This window comes from Psammomys obesus, unplaced genomic scaffold, assembly GCF_907164565.1.
Source record: "Psammomys obesus unplaced genomic scaffold, mPsaObe1.curated_primary_1811, whole genome shotgun sequence".
Classification (NCBI taxonomy): Eukaryota; Metazoa; Chordata; class Mammalia; order Rodentia; family Muridae; genus Psammomys; species Psammomys obesus.
Window position 1 is genome coordinate 6,625,973 of NW_026596445.1, and position 15,938 is coordinate 6,641,910.

At 38.5% G+C, this 15,938-nt stretch overlaps 1 protein-coding gene and 1 pseudogene across 1 annotated transcript in view; one reads left to right on the forward strand and one right to left on the reverse strand.

Annotated features, from left to right (window-relative positions):
• The window catches only part of Dach2 (dachshund family transcription factor 2), a 743,535-nt gene that overhangs the window by 325,474 nt on the left and 402,123 nt on the right, over positions 1-15,938 (reverse strand). The gene's annotated exons all lie outside the window — the stretch shown is intronic.
• LOC129669848 (ubiquitin-40S ribosomal protein S27a-like) lies at positions 102-1,980 on the forward strand (annotated as a pseudogene).

Consider the following 15,938-nt stretch of genomic DNA (forward strand, 5'->3'; position numbering starts at 1 on the left):
ATATATATATATATATATATATATATATATATATATATATATATATATATATATATATATATATAAACATGGTCTGCATCTTCGGTGGAACAACTGCCAAGATGCAGATTTTTGTGAAGACTCTTACAGGGAAGACCACCACCAAGCTAGAGTTTGAACACTCAAACACTAGAGAAAATGCAAAGGCCAAGATCCAGGATAGGTAAGGAATTTCTCCTGATCAGCAAAGGTTGATCTTTACTGGTAAGCAGGTGAAAGATGTCTGTACTTTGGCTACTTTACTCACAAGAAGTCCACCCTTCATCTTTAGCCTTCAAAGTGGTGCTAAGAAAAAGAAGAAGAACAAGAACAAGAACAAGAAGAAGAAGACTTACACCACTCCCAAGACTAATAATCAAAGGAGGAAGTAGGTTAATCTGGCTGTGCTAAAATTCTATAAGGTATTCAAATTTGAAAGTGGCAAACTTTCTCCTTCTGGAATAGCTCACTCAGATGATCTTTTCTAGATCCCACTTTGCCTGCAAATTTCATGATTTCCTCATTTTTGATTGCTAAGTAGTATTCCAATGTGTAAAAATACCACAATTTCTGTGTCCATTACTCCGTTGAAGGACATCTGGATTGTTTCCTGGTTCTGGCTATTATGAATAAAGCTGCTACAAACATGATTGAGCAAATGTCCTTGTTGTGTACTTGAGCAAATTTTGGGTATATGCCTAGGAGTGGTATAGTTGGATCTTAAGGAAGCACTATTCCTAATTGTCTGAGAAAGCGCCAGATTGACTTCCAAAGTGGTTGTACCAGTTTACATTCTCACTAGCAATGGAGGAGGGTTCCCCTTTCTCTACAACCTCTCCAGCATGTGTTGTCACTAGAGTTATTCATCTTAACCATTCTGATGGGTGTAAGGTGAAATCTCAGGGTAATTTTGATTTTCATCTCCCTGATGGCTAAGGATGTTGAGCATTTCTTTAAGTGTTTCTCTGCCATTCCATATTCCTCTATGGAGAATTCTCTGTTTAGCTCTGTTCCCCGTTTTTTAATTGGATTACTTGAAAGACACATGGTATATACTCACTCATATAGTCCTATAAGATATGATAAACATAATGTAATCTATACACCTAAAGAAGATAAACAAGAAAGAGGACCCAGGGTAAGATAATCAATCCTCACTTATAAAGACAAATGGGAGGTGCACTGGATATAGGAGAAAATAAGTAACAGGACAGGAGCCTACCTCAGAGGGGCCCTGAAAGACTCTACCTAGCAGTGTATCAAAGCAGATACTAAGACTCATAACCAAACCTTCGGCAGAGTGCAGGGAAACAAATGAAAGAAGGAGGAGTTTGTATGATGTTGAAAGAATAGGAGCTCCACGAGGACCAAATGTATCATGGCACAGGGGCCTTTTCTGACACTGATATTCCACCAAGGGCCATGTATGGATATAACATAGAACCTCTGCGTGGATGAAGCCTGTGGTAGCTCAGTAACCAAATGGTTTCCCATAGTAAGGGGAACAGGGACTATTTCTGACAGGAACTCAATGGCAGGCTCTTTGACCTCCCTACCCCTCAAGGGAGGAGCAGTCCTTCTAGGCCACAGAGAAGGACTTTGTAGCCAGTTCTGAAGATACCTGATAAAACAGGATCAGATGAAAGGGGAGGAGGTTCTCCCAAATCAGTGGACTTGGAAAGGGGCAGGGAGGAGATGAGGGAGGAAGGGAGGGCTTGGGAGGGAATGAAGGAGTAGATACAGCTGGGATACAGAGTTAATAAAATGTAACTAATAATAAAAATAAAATAAAATAAAAAATAAAAAAAATTGTGACAAAAAAGTAGCAAACTAAGTTGAATTCTTTGAGATTGTCCTTCTGATGAATGTGGTGCTGGAGTTTACACGGCTAGCCACTTTGAAAGTCATTATTGGGGCAAGGGTTCTCTGACTTACTGCTTTGCCAAACCAGAAGACAAGTAGTTGTGCAAGAGTTAATAAAAATAAGGAACTGAAAAAAAAATCTCAAACATATCCAATTGCATGGAGAGAATAAGAAGGAAAGAAGATAGTATACTCATAAAAGATTTCTTCCAATAAATTTTGTCCCAGAATGAGGTAGCCATTCCATTAGACCTGAGGTGGTCACATGCGTGCAAGTCATGCTGACTTGCTATTCTTGTTGTTTTCAGCAGACACCTCCTGTCTTGCTTAGTTAAGCCTCCTTTTTTGCTTGGTTAAGTTTCCTGTTTTGCTTGGATATGTTTACTTGGAGAGTCCCTTGTGGTTTACCTATATAAGTGGATTACTCCGTAATAAAGATGGCACCTTGATCAGAGCACTGTCTTGGTATCCCTCTTCCTGTTCTCTGTCTCTATTAATTTCCAACCCCTTGTGCAGGCAGTTACTCTTGGTGGTCACAGGCGAGTATACAAGAACAAGTTGAAATTTTATTTACTGCATTACAAAAGAAATAAAAAAGTCATAGTTGAATTCTTGCATGAAACTTAAGTTTTCATTTTGTGAAAAACAGAGCTCATTCCTCTTCAAATGAACAGAATTCTACTTTGTTTTACGATATTTTTCAGAATGTACTAGTAGGAGTGGGTGACAACAAGCAACAAGGAGCTTTCAATGTGATACTCTTCATTATGTTACCCTTACAGAGACATAATTGTTTAAATAAAGATAAATATTATAAGGAGGAGACAAACTGAATAAACCTTGAGACTCTGACAAAGTTTAAGTCAGAACTTGGATCAACAACATGAAGGTTTTCATATAGCCTTTCATATAGCCTTTTCCCCTTTCTGAACTTCAAATAGTCTTAAAAATTAATGAGATCACCCTTCAAGATACAGTTCACTCTGAAGATGGGAGAGAAGATATTTCATAAAGATCAAGATAATGTTGATAAACAGTTTTCAAACTCCTCTCCTGTGAAGCAAGAGAGTAATCTGTACTGAGTTACTAAAAGCTGTACCCAAGATAATGGCCGTATGACATATTTGTGAAAACACTAAAATGTTTATGTAATCATCATTTAAAAATAATATAGGAATCATATTTTCCTTTTATATTTCCAATGGAAATTTGAAATTTTTAGACCAAGGTTGCAAATAAATTCTATTTCCCATAAAAGACTTATTTGTTTAAGAAATAAGGGAAGAGTGTCAGAACAGGGACCTATAGAGATTCGCAGTTAAACTGTCTTGGAGAGGACCTGAGTACTGTTTCCCATAACTATAGCCAGTGGCTCACAACACAAGAGAATCCCGTGTCCTTTTCTGGCATCTGCTCAATAAACATGCACATATTCACACACACGCACACACTCACAAAAATATTAACACACATATACTGAAAAATAAGTATTTTTAAAAAGATTTCTGGAACACTATCAAGTTTAAGTTATGATGATAAAATTTAACATATTTTTATATTTTAAGAGTGATTGGAGAAAATCAACAAGATAGACAAACCCTTAGCCAAACTAACAAAAGACAGACAGAAACTATCCAAATCAGCAAAATCAGAAATGAAAAGGGGGACATAACTACAGAAAATGAGGAAATCCAAACAATCATTAGGTCGTACTACAAAAGCCTATATGCCACAAGATTCGAAATCTAAAAAAATGGACAATTTTCTTGATAGATTACATCTACCAAAATTAAGTCAAGATCAGGTAGAAAGATTGAACAGCCCTATATCCCCCCAAGGAAAATGAAGCAGTCATCAACAGCCTCCCTTCCAAAAAGAGCACTGGGCCAGATGGTTTCAGAGCAGAATTCTACGAAACCTTCAAAGAAGTGATAACTCCAATTCTCTTCAAATTATTCCACAAAATAGAAGCAGAAGGAACTCATTCTATGGGGCCACAATCACCTTGATATCTAAACCACACAAAGACCCAACAAAAATAGAGAACTTCAGACCTATCTCTCTTATAAACATTGATGCAAAAATACTCAATAAACTACTTGCAAACTGAATCCAAGAGCATATAAAAGATATCATCCACCATGACCAAGTAGGCTTCATCCCAGGCATACAGGGTGGTTCAGTATACGGAAATCCATCAATGTAATCCACAAACTGAAGGAGAAAAACCTCATGGTCATCTACTTAAATGCCAAAAAGCATTTAACAAAATCCAATACCCATTCTTCTTTAAAGTTTTGGAGAGATCAGGGATACAAGGCACATACCTAAACATAGTAAAGACAATACACAGCAAGCCTATAGCCAACATCAAGCTCATTAGAGAGAAAGTTAATTCAATCCCACTGAAATCAGGGAAAAGGCAAGGCTTCCCACTCTTCCCCATATCTCTTCAACATAGTACTTTAAGTCTTAGCTAGAGCAATAAGAAAAGTAAGGGAGATTAAGGTGATGCAAATCAGAAAGGAAGAAGTCAAAGTTTACCTATTTGCAGGCTATATGATAGTATACATTACTGACCCGAAAAATTCAACCAGAGAACTCCTTCAGCTGATAAACATCTTCAGCAAAGTGGCAGGATGCAAAATTAACTCAAAAAAAAAATCAGAAGCCTTCCTGCATAAGACAAAAAGGCAAAAAAAGAAATCAAGGAAACAACACCCTTTACAATGGCCACAAAAAAACATAAAGTACCTTGGTGTGCACCTAACCAAGCAAATGAAAGACCTGTTTGAAAAAAACTTCAAGCCTTGGAAGAAAAAAATTGAAGAAGATATCAGAAGATGGAAAGATCTCCCGTGTTTATGGATCAGTAGGATTAACTTAGTGAAAATGACCATTCTTCCAAAAGTAATCTACAGATTCAATGCAATTCCCATCAAAATACCAAAACAATTCTTTACAGTCCTTGAAAAAAATTCTCAAATTTATATGGAGAAACAAAAAACCCAGAATTTCCAAAATGATCCTGTACAACAACAGATCATCTGGAGGTATCTCCATCCCTGATATCAAGCTGTACTACAGAGCAATAGTAATAAAAACTGCATGGTATTGGCATAGAAACAGAATAGTGGATCAATGGAACCAAAGAGAAGACCCAGAAATGAACCCATACACCTATGAATACTTGATTTCTGACAAAGAAGCCAAAACCATTCAATGGAAAAAAGACAGGATCTTCAACAAATGGTGCTGGTACAACTGGATGTCTACATGAAGAAAAATTAAAATAGATCCATGTATTTGTCACCCTGCAAAAAACTAAAGTCCAAGTGGATCAAAGGGCTCAATATAAAATGAGCTACACTAAATCAGTTAGAAGAAAAATTGGGGAAGAGCCTAGAACTCATTGGCACAAGAGACTACTTCCTGAGCAGAACACCAACAGCACAGGCTCTAAGATCAACAATCAATAAATGGGACCTCGTGAAACTGAAAATCTTCTGTAAAACAAAGGACACTGTTGTCAGAACAGAACGACCTCCTACAGATTGGGAAAGGATCTTCACCAACCCTATATTTGACAGAGGGCTCATATCCAGAATATATAAAAAAATAAAGAAGCTAAAAGGCAATAAATCAAGCAATCCAATTAAAAAATAGGATATGGACCTAAACAGAGAATTTTCTGTAGAAGAATATAGAATGGCAGAGAAACACTTAGAGAGATACTCAACATCCTTAGCCAGAAGGGAGATGCAAATCAAAATGACTCTGAGATTACACCCATCAGAATGGCCAAAGTCAAAAACTCAAAATGCAACACATGCTGGAGAGGTTGTGGAGAATGGGAAACCCTCCTCCACTGCTGGTGGTAATGTAAACATTTACAACCACTTTGGAAATCAATTTGGTGCTTTCTCAGACAATCAGGAATACTGCTTCTTCAAGATCCAGCTATGCCACTCCTAGGCATATACCCAAAAGATGCTCAAGTATACAACAAAGACATTTGCTCAACCATGTTTGTAGCGGCTTTATTTGTAGAAGCCAGAACCTGGAAACATCCCAGATGTCCATCAATGGAGAAATGGATTCAGAAATTTTGGTACTTTTATACAATGGAATACTACTCAGGGAAATGGTTGGATCTAGAAAAGATCATCCTGAGTGAGGTATCCCAGGAGCAGAAAGACACACACAGTATATACTCACTTATAAGTAGGTAGTAGACCAATAAGAAAGGATAAACACACTAAAATCTGTACACCTAAAGAATATAAACAAGAAAGAGGATCAGAATTAAGATGATCAATCCTCACTGTCATCCTCATTGTCAATGGGATGGACAATGGATGTAGGAGAAAACAATTAACATGACAGGAGCCTACCACAGAGGGCATCTGAAAGACGCTACCTAGCAGTGTATCAAAGCAGATGCTGAGATTCATAACCAAACCTTCGGCAGAGTGCAGGGAATCATATTAAAGAAGGGGGAGTTAGTATGACCTAGAGAGGACAGAAGCCCCACAAGGACTTAAGGGGTCAGGTCACAGGGGTCTTCTATGAGACTGTTTCTCCAACCACGGACCATGCATGGATATAACCTAAAACCCCTGCTTGGATGTAGCCCATGCATCTCAGTATCCAAGTGGGTACCCTAGTAAGGGGGACAAGGACTACTTCTGACATGAACTCAATAACTGGCTAATTGAGATCCATCCCCCCTCCCCATGAGGGAGGAGCAGCCTTGCTAGGACACAGATGAGGACATTGCAGCCAGTCCTGAAGAAACCTGATAAAGTACAGTCAGATGCAAGGGGAGGAGGACCTCCCCTATTAGTGGACTTGGAAGGAGGCAGGAGATGAGGGAGGGAGGGTGGGATTGGGAGAGAAAGTGGGAGGAGGTTATGGCTGGGATACAAGTAAATGCTCTTTGATTAAAATAAAAAAATAAAAAAGAGTGATTGGCATTCACTTAACTATTTAAGTAAATTCGAAATAAAATATGAGAAAAAACAATAAAACATTGTTCTTTTTGATAGCTCTAGTTTCTCACTTGGAAATAAACAGCAATTACTTTCTTTAAGTAATTGTTATTCCAGCAATTTTTCTCTGAGTAAAAATGATAAACTAGGTAATACAGTTAATGCATCTTTTATTTTTGTGTGTATGCATAGTGACTTGTCTGTAATAGCAACATTAATTTATACCAAAAATAAATTCTGAACTGTTTCTTCAAGATCTACTTAGGGGTTGTATAGAATAAGTTTAATAATGTCTCAGGAAATAGAACAAAGTATGAAATTGGAAGGATTTTTCTCCATCTGCTATAACCTTCCATGAGACTGAATTATGCCACATGTCCTGAATTATTGGTAGTAATGCACATATATTATATTTCTTATGAGGTATCAAGGGATTACACATCTAGTAAGAAACCATTAATGATTCTTCTTTACTCTTAGTAAAAATTAGAATTTAAGTAAAACAGTGATTAAAATATTTTTCTGAAAAATTATGAAGTTCTGCCAAGAAAATCAAAATAGAAAATTGATATAATATTTCTAATTCTCTCCAGCCAAAAATGTCAGTTGCTGGACAATTGATAGTATGCTCCATTGACCTATCATTGTCCTTGCTGACCCCAAACAGGAAACTATATAGTCAAGCAAATTTTGCTAAAAGAAGATACTTACTTAAGGAAGAATTGTATAATATAAAAGAAAAAAAAAAGTATAAGCAATGAAATAGAAAGGTGGCAGACACAGTAGTCAGCACATAATATTAGTAGAAGATACGCAGATTGAAAAGAAAAAGAAAGATGGTAAAAATAATCTAGCACTAAGAGAAAATGAAATGTTTAAAAATACTAGAAAGGCTTTTGTCTAAAAGTCAAATATGACTTTGTACCACAATAAATTATAGATTATTTAAAACAAATTGAGAACTAATGAACAGAAAACGACATAATTTTAAATAACAAATTAGTTTAAAACATGTTTTTATAATTGAAGAAATCAGATGGGATTGGGCATGTTAAAGGTAGTATGACCGTAGACAGGAGCTCCACAAGAGGACCAACAGATCCAAAAAAGCTGAGCTCAGGCAGGTCTGCAGAGACCAATACTCCAACCAAGGACCATGAATGGAGAGGACCTAAACCTCCTGCTCAGAGGAAGCCCATAGGCTGCTCAGTTTCCAAATGGGTCCCTAATAAGGGGAACAGAGACTGCCTTTGACATGAACTCAGTGGCCAGCTCTTTGTTCGCCTCCTTCTGGAGGCTGCATCCTTGCCAAGCCTCAGTGGAAGATGATGCAGCCAGCATTGATGAGACCTGATAGGCTAGGTTTAGATAGAAGGGGAGGAGGTCATTCCCTATTAGTGGATTGGGAAGGGGCATAGATGGAGAGAAGAGGGTGGGTATGTGGGACTGGGAAGAGACTGAAACAGCGGCTACTGCAAGGATACAAAGTGTAATGAATAAATAAAATAAAATAAATAAAATAAAATATATAAAATAAATTAAAAATGGGAAAAAATAAAAAAAATTAAAAAGATAATTGAAGAGGTTGCAAAGTAAAATGCTTTATATATCAAGTTACATTACACTCCCTATTCATATTAAAATGCATTTATTTTCTGATATGCAAATATAGATGTATAACTACAGATGAAAACATGTTGATAACTGTAGAATACTTTTAAGCAGGAGTTTTCTTCCCGAACATGGCGCTGAAGTTCTATAATCTTAGGATTCTGTAGTCTGAGGAATAAAAATCAGGAGTTCAAAGCCAGCTTCATAATTGAGAGGCTAAGTTTAGATTATGCTACATAAGAACACCTTGTGTTTGTTTACTGAGATTAATTACTCTTACTTTTTTAACCTAACAAGATGGATAAAAAGTCTTCAGAAGCAAATAGGCTTCTCTTTGGGAGCCACCTCCATACAAGAGGATGGTAGACGGTATATTCAAATAACATTTTGTGTTTTAGTTTAAAGCTGAATAACTCTTTAATTCAAAGAATCTGTGTTTTAAGACCAAAGATATTCTTCAAATTACTGTGATTTATAATAAAATAAAGATATTTGCTTGTTCATCCCATTCCCAATAAAAAAAATAAATAAAATAACATCTTATCTCAAAACTAAATTATGGGCTAGCAAAATTCCCCAACTGATAAATGTGACCTGAGCTCAATATCCATGATGTATGTCATGATAAAAGGTGATCGACTTCCAAAAGTTGTCTTCTGACTTTCATGAGTATATAGTGGGACATAGGCAAACATATATATAAACATACACAAAAATAAATCAATATAATTTTTAATAAATAAAAATTAAATTGTTAGGATTTTAAGAAATATAGAAAAAAAATTAATTTAATGTAATTTTGATAATTTCAAATATTAAATTATAATAAAATTGAAATTTGATAATTTCAGTTTTATTCCATTTGATAATTTATAATTATCAAGAGTAACAGATAAAATACTTTCTACCTTTCAAAATAAACTGAGGCACTATAAAAGCTTTGATATTGTTAATGTACAGCCTATGACACAGAAGTTTCTTAGCAAAATTCCCTGACCTTCTTTTATTTTTCTCTTAAAAAAGATATAACAAAAAAATTTAAACTAGTTCATTAACTCTCTTCTCATAGATTTACCTGTATCAATTACTAATAAATTATTTTTCTAAACAGCACTGAGAATTCAAAAGCTTTAAGAGGTTTCCAGAAAGATACATACTGTGAAAAATATTATTAATTTTACCATGATAAAGAATTTCTGCTACCCTCTATAATCTGGCAGTAAGACCCGCATGGTGGTTTAAATAAGAATTTCTATCACAGTCTCATATTTTTGAATTCTTGGGCCCCAGTTCCTGGCACTATTTGAAAAGAATAGGAGGTGTGGACTTCCTGGAGTAAATATATCACTGATGGCGCTCTCTCTCTCTCTCTCTCTCTCTCTCTCTCTCCTGCTTACAGCTTCAAGATGTGAGCTCTCAACCTTCTGATCCGGCCATGAGGTCTGCCTGCTGCCTCAACCCTGCTCTTATGTACTGTAGCATCTAGGAACCATAAAGCAAATTAATTTGTCTTCTATAAATTGCCTTGTTCATGGCTTTTTAAAACACAGCAACAGAAAAATAACTAATGGAAAATTCAGTACCGTATAGTGGGTTATTGTTTTGAAGAGCCTGAGCATTATTTTGTTTTTGAGAAAGGTGGATGACTATGGAACTTCTGAATAGAAAAAGAGCTGGAAACTGGAAACAGAACTTAATGAGCCTTCTCAATAGGAATATGGAAGAAATTAATGCTGTGAGAAAGGCTTTCAAAGTTCTGGTAGATTCTATGTATGCTACTGGAAGAAAAAATATCATTAATCTTACCCAGCTTTAAACAATGTGATCTATAATAACTAGCCTGCTTTGATCACCTCCCTCTGGGGAGTGCAGCCTTGCCAGACTACAGAGGAAGATGATGCAGCCACCCCTGATGAGACTTGATAGGCTAGGGTCAGATAGAAGGGGAGGAGGACCTCCATTATCAAAGGACTAGGGAAGGGGCATAAGGCGGGAGAATAGAAAGGGTGGGTGAGACCTGGAAGATTGAGGGGGTTACAGCTGGCATTAAAAGTGAATAAATTGAAATTAATTAATTAATTAATTAAATGAATAAGAAAAAAATAGCGATAACTAGCCCTGCAAGACATGCCTATTGGAGCAATAGTTGCATAAATCTTATGGGAGTAATAAACCACTTTTTTATTCCATTTAAACCCTCTTCCACAAGATGAAACCTATTCCTGTCATATTCATCATGCCAAGAACCTAAGGTTAGACATATCATAACCTGTAGGAGAGAATTATTATTATTATTTATTACTGTTATTATAATCATCATCACTATGTTAAATGGATATAGTATTTATATGACTTCTAATGATTTATCATTATGTCCATAGATTAATGCATTTTACAGCCCTCATCACAGAAGCTTCTTTTTGCAGCAGACAGTGATTAACACAAAGACTCACAACTCGTCAAGATAAAGAAAATAAACTACATAATGCACAGCCTTAAATGTTGCATCCTAAAATCATATGTCCTCCTTTGAAAAGGCTCAGGAATCACTGTGAAGGAGTGAAGGAAAGACTGTAAGAGCCAGAGCAGGCAATAGATGAGTACAAGGAAACAAAGTGATTTGCAGACAAAGAAGGTCATATGAACTCACAGTGGTTGTTACAACAGGCGCAAGACCCATGCAAGCTCAATCCAAACCAAATTCCAGTATTTTGAGAGGAGAGGATAGGCATGAAGTCTATCTGTACCTGAGGAGCTACTGGGAATTGATAGTTGCTAGGAGATGGAGACTCAGTAATAACATTGTATCCACTGGTAAATTGTTCGTGCTCTAGTGTGAGAATGGACATCCAAGAATACATGGGCAGCATAAAATGGGTTGGAAGGACTTTTAAAGAGAGAGAGAGAGAGAGAGAGAGAGAGAGAGAGAGAGAGAAGACCTATTGGGGAATGCCAACTCCTGATACTATGAATGATACTCTGCTAAGCTTGCAGAAAAGAGTTTGACAGAGTTGTCCTCTGAGAGGCACTACCCAGCAGCACCTCAAAGCAGATACTGAGACATAACCAAACATTAAGCAATGCATAAGTAGTCTTGTGGAAAAGTGGAAGGAAAGAGAAAAGGACCAGAAGGTGACAGGATCTCCACAAGAAGGCCAACAGAACCAACTAATCAGTGCCCAGAGGGGCTTGGTGAGACTGAAGCATCAACCAAGGACCATGTATGGACTGGATGTAGACACCCTACAAAGCTGTAGCAGATGGGCACCTTAAGCCTCATGTGGGTCTTCTAGTAAGGGAAGCAAGGACTACAACAGACACCAACTCACTTGTTAGCTTATTGATCACTTCTAAGCAGGACTGCCTTGCCAGGCCACAGGGGAAGAGGACATAGTCAGACCTGATGCAATGTGATGAGCTCCCATGGATGGGAAGGAGAGTTCCTGTTTTCTGAGGAACAGGAGAAAGGGGGAGGGGGGATGGAGCTACAACCAGGATGTAAAGTAAATAAAAAAGAAAAAGAAAAACAAAGAAAGAAAGAGAGAGAGAGAGAGAAAGAGAGAGAGAAAGAAAGAAAGAAAAAAAGAAGAAAGAAAGAAAGAAAGAAAGAAAGAAAGAAAGAAAGAAAGAAAGAAAGAAAGAAAGACAATAGGCACACACAAGAGGGAAAGGATACAAGGAGGGAAGGAAGGAAGGAAGGAAGGAAGGAAGGAAGGAAGGAAGGAAGGAAGGAAGGAAGGAAGGAAGGAAAAAAAAAAACAGGGCACAATAAAAACAATTTAAAACCCCAGTACAGAAGTGAAAATAACTCAGTGTCGAATGTCTATCACTCACAATCTTTTGGACACTAGAGGACATGCACAGCTCTGCTTCTCAAATTCTACCCTTCATAATATACACACAGCTTGTCTTCTATGAACAGGCCAACTTTAATCCATATCTGCTGCTCTGTTTGGCAGACATCCCAGGGTCCTAGCCTCTCCAATATGCTATGTCTACATTATCACTAATGACCTCCTGGCCTGTCTTCAGAGACCCTAATCTATCATATGATGCCAAGCTCCAACTTTTCTCCATGGGTCTTTCAAATTTGGACTTGCTGTTGCAACTAAGAACGCACCAGCAGCCTATCACAATGCCAGGCCTCAACTGTTTTCAGTGACCCATTTAAACCTGAGGTTTTCATTGTGCCCAAACTGCTACCACATAGGAGATTCTGACACATAGCAACATTTAGCTAGCAGATGGTGATAAAATCTTGCAATCACCCTCAAAACTACAAATTCTGAATCCTAACCCAGAGGGACTATTTCCTAGATTTCACTTCAATGATACTTGTGGGGGTTTTTTTTGTTTGTTTTTGTTTTGTTTGTTTTTTTTTTAGCAGAAAAACATTTTAATGTAAATCTTTCAAAGTATAATGCTCCCTACTAAAATTGCTCCACTTATCAGCAAGCAGAAAAAAAAATGCTTTTTTGCATTTTTTAATTTTAATTTTTATTTATATTAATTACAATTTATTAACTTTGTATCCCACCCTGTACTTCCCTCCTCTTCCCCTCCCAGTCCCACCCTCCCTCTTCCCCACCCGTGGTGTTCCTCTCCCAGTCCACTGAAAAGGGAGGTCCTCCTCCCATTCCCTCTGATCCTAGTCTATCAGGTTTTATCAGGAGAGGCTGCATTGTCTTCTTCTGTGGCCTGGCAAGGCTGCTTGCCCCTCATAGGAAGGTGATCAAAGAGCAGGCCAATCAATTACTGTCAGAAACAGTCCCTGTCCCCATTACTATGGAGCCCACTTGGATACTGAACTGCCATAAGCTACCTCTGTGCAGGAGTTTAGGCCATCTCTATAAGTGGTCCGTGGCTGGAGTATCAGTTTCAGTTTCAGAAAAGACTCCTGTACTCAGACATTTTGGATCTGTCGCTGTCCTTGTGGAGCTCCTGTCCTCTCCGGGTCTTACTATCTCCCGCGTCTTTCATAAGATTCCCTGTACTCTGCCCAAAGTTTAGCTATGAGTCTCAGAATCTGCCTCAATACCCTGCAGGGTAGAGCCTTTCAGAGGCCCTCTGTGGTAGGTTCCTGTCCTGTTCCCTGTTTTCTCCCTCCTTCCTCAAGATCCAGCTATACCACTCCTAAGCATATATCCAAAAGATGTTCAAGTATACATCAAGGACATCTGCTCAACCATGTTTGTAGCAGCTTTATTTGTAATATCCAGAACCTAGAAACAGCCCAGATGCCCCTCGGTTGAGGAATGGATACAGAAATTGTGGTATATCTACACAATGGAATATTACTCTGCGATAAAAAACAAGGAAATCATGAAATTTGCTGGTAAATGGTGGGAACTGGAAAATATCATCCTGAATGAGGTATCCCAGAAGCAGAAAGACACACATGGTATATAGTCGCTTATAAGTGGATGTTAGATGTATAGTATAGGATAAACATATTAAAATATGTACACCTAAGGAAGCTAATCAGGAAGGAGTACTCTGACTAAGATGCTCAATCCCCATTCAGAAAGGCAATGAGGATACTTGTGTATTTAAATTAACTTTATTTATTTAATCATTTTACAGCCTGATCCCAGACTGCTCCCTACTCTCTTCTGAGCTCCTCTCTCATGCCCCTCTCTCACCCATTTCCCCTTCTCCTTCTTCTCAGAGAAGAGGAGGCCACTAAGGGGTACCAACCCACCTTGGTACCTCAAGTTGCAGCAAGACTAAGTGCACCCACACACACACTGAGGTCAGACAAGGCAGCCCAACTAAGGGTAAGAGATCCAAAAATAGGCAACAGAGTCAGAGATAGTCCCTGGTCTCATTCCTAGGGGACACTTATGATGACCAAACTGCCCATCAGTTACATAGGTATCATGGGCCTAGTTCCAGTCCATGCAAGCGCTTTGGTTAGTGGTTCAGGATCTGTGATCTCTGATGGGCCCAGGTGAGATTACTCTATAGGTCTTCTTGTGATTTTCTTGACCCCTCTGGCTACCTCCCTCCTCCCTTACTTATCTCATCTTAATCACAGCTGATTTCTCTGACCCAGTTTAACAGCATCAATTGTCACAGTAACAGAAAGTTTTCATTTTAATGGTGCTTGTCTCTTGGGAATGACAGCTCATTCTTTAGCCACAGCTCACCAGAAACCACAGATTTTTAGTTAAAGGTATCACATGAATGACCCTGTAGTTTTTCTTCCCTCTTAAACAAGCCAGGACTCCTAATTGTCTGCATTTCTGATAATATTTTATTGTCTAATCTCCCACATCCCATTAAGACCATTTAAGCAATCAATGGATTTTCAAACCTAAACTTCCAAACATTTCCACAATTCTCCCAAAACAATATGGTAATATCTTCAACAGCCCATTTTCTGGTACCAGCTTTTGCTCTAGTTTGCTTTCTCTTACCATGATATACCACTCTAAGGCATATACCCAAAATATTCTACACTCTAATACAGAGATACTAGCTCAGCCTTGCTCATTGCTCTATTATTCATGATAGCTAGAAATTAGAAAGAGCTTAAATGATCATCAACTGATAAAAAAATAAAATAAAAATCTGATACATTTACACAATGAAATATTAATCAGTTCTTAAGAAAATGAAATTTGGTCTAAGATGGTAGCAACCAGCTCACACCATATCTGAGGGGCACAGGATCCAAATTGATGAGTGGAGGTTGGAGCTGAAGCCAAAACATCCACATTGAGGCTTTCTGGGAGAGAGGGGGCAACCTGTGAGCTGGGACAGTTTGGATCCAGGTCACCTGGGGACTGAGAGTGGAGAATATTCAACTGCCTGGTCTTCCTCTTTCCCTAAGCATGGTCTCCCTGCTTGGTAGAGACTGCCTGCAGTGGCTTCTGCAACAAGCATTGGCCTCCTTGCTTGGCTGAGACTGCAGTGATTGCGCCAAGTACAAGCCTCCATGCTCAGTGACTGAACAGGCACAGGCAGGTCTCGGGGTGGGAGATGGGGCGCTACAGCTGTAGAGAGCAGCAGCTAGTCCAAATACAAACCTCCACGCTCTCTCTGTGACTGAAACAGTGCAGGCGAGCCTCCCAAAGCTACCACTGAGGCAGGGCAGCAGCTAATCTAAGCAGGAGCCTCCCTCCTGCTCAGTGACTGAGGCTACAGAGGCATCCTTACCCACCAGTGGCCAAACAGTGGATACCAATGAGCTGATGATCTCCTATCCTCTTATTTGCTCTTGCAGGGCCAAATCTGAGAGTGAAGAACAAGGGATTCCCTTGTGCTTTCTTATTAGTCCTGAAAGCTAGTGAGTGTGCCTTCAAGTGAGCGCTTGCAGAGCTAAAGATCCAGGGTCCCTCCACACGAGCAAACAGGCATCTGACCCCTCCAACACACATCAACACTGTGGGCACCATAAGGATCCTTGGGGCAGCATTTTCAACACTGAAGCCCCTGTTCTGTGGGTTATCT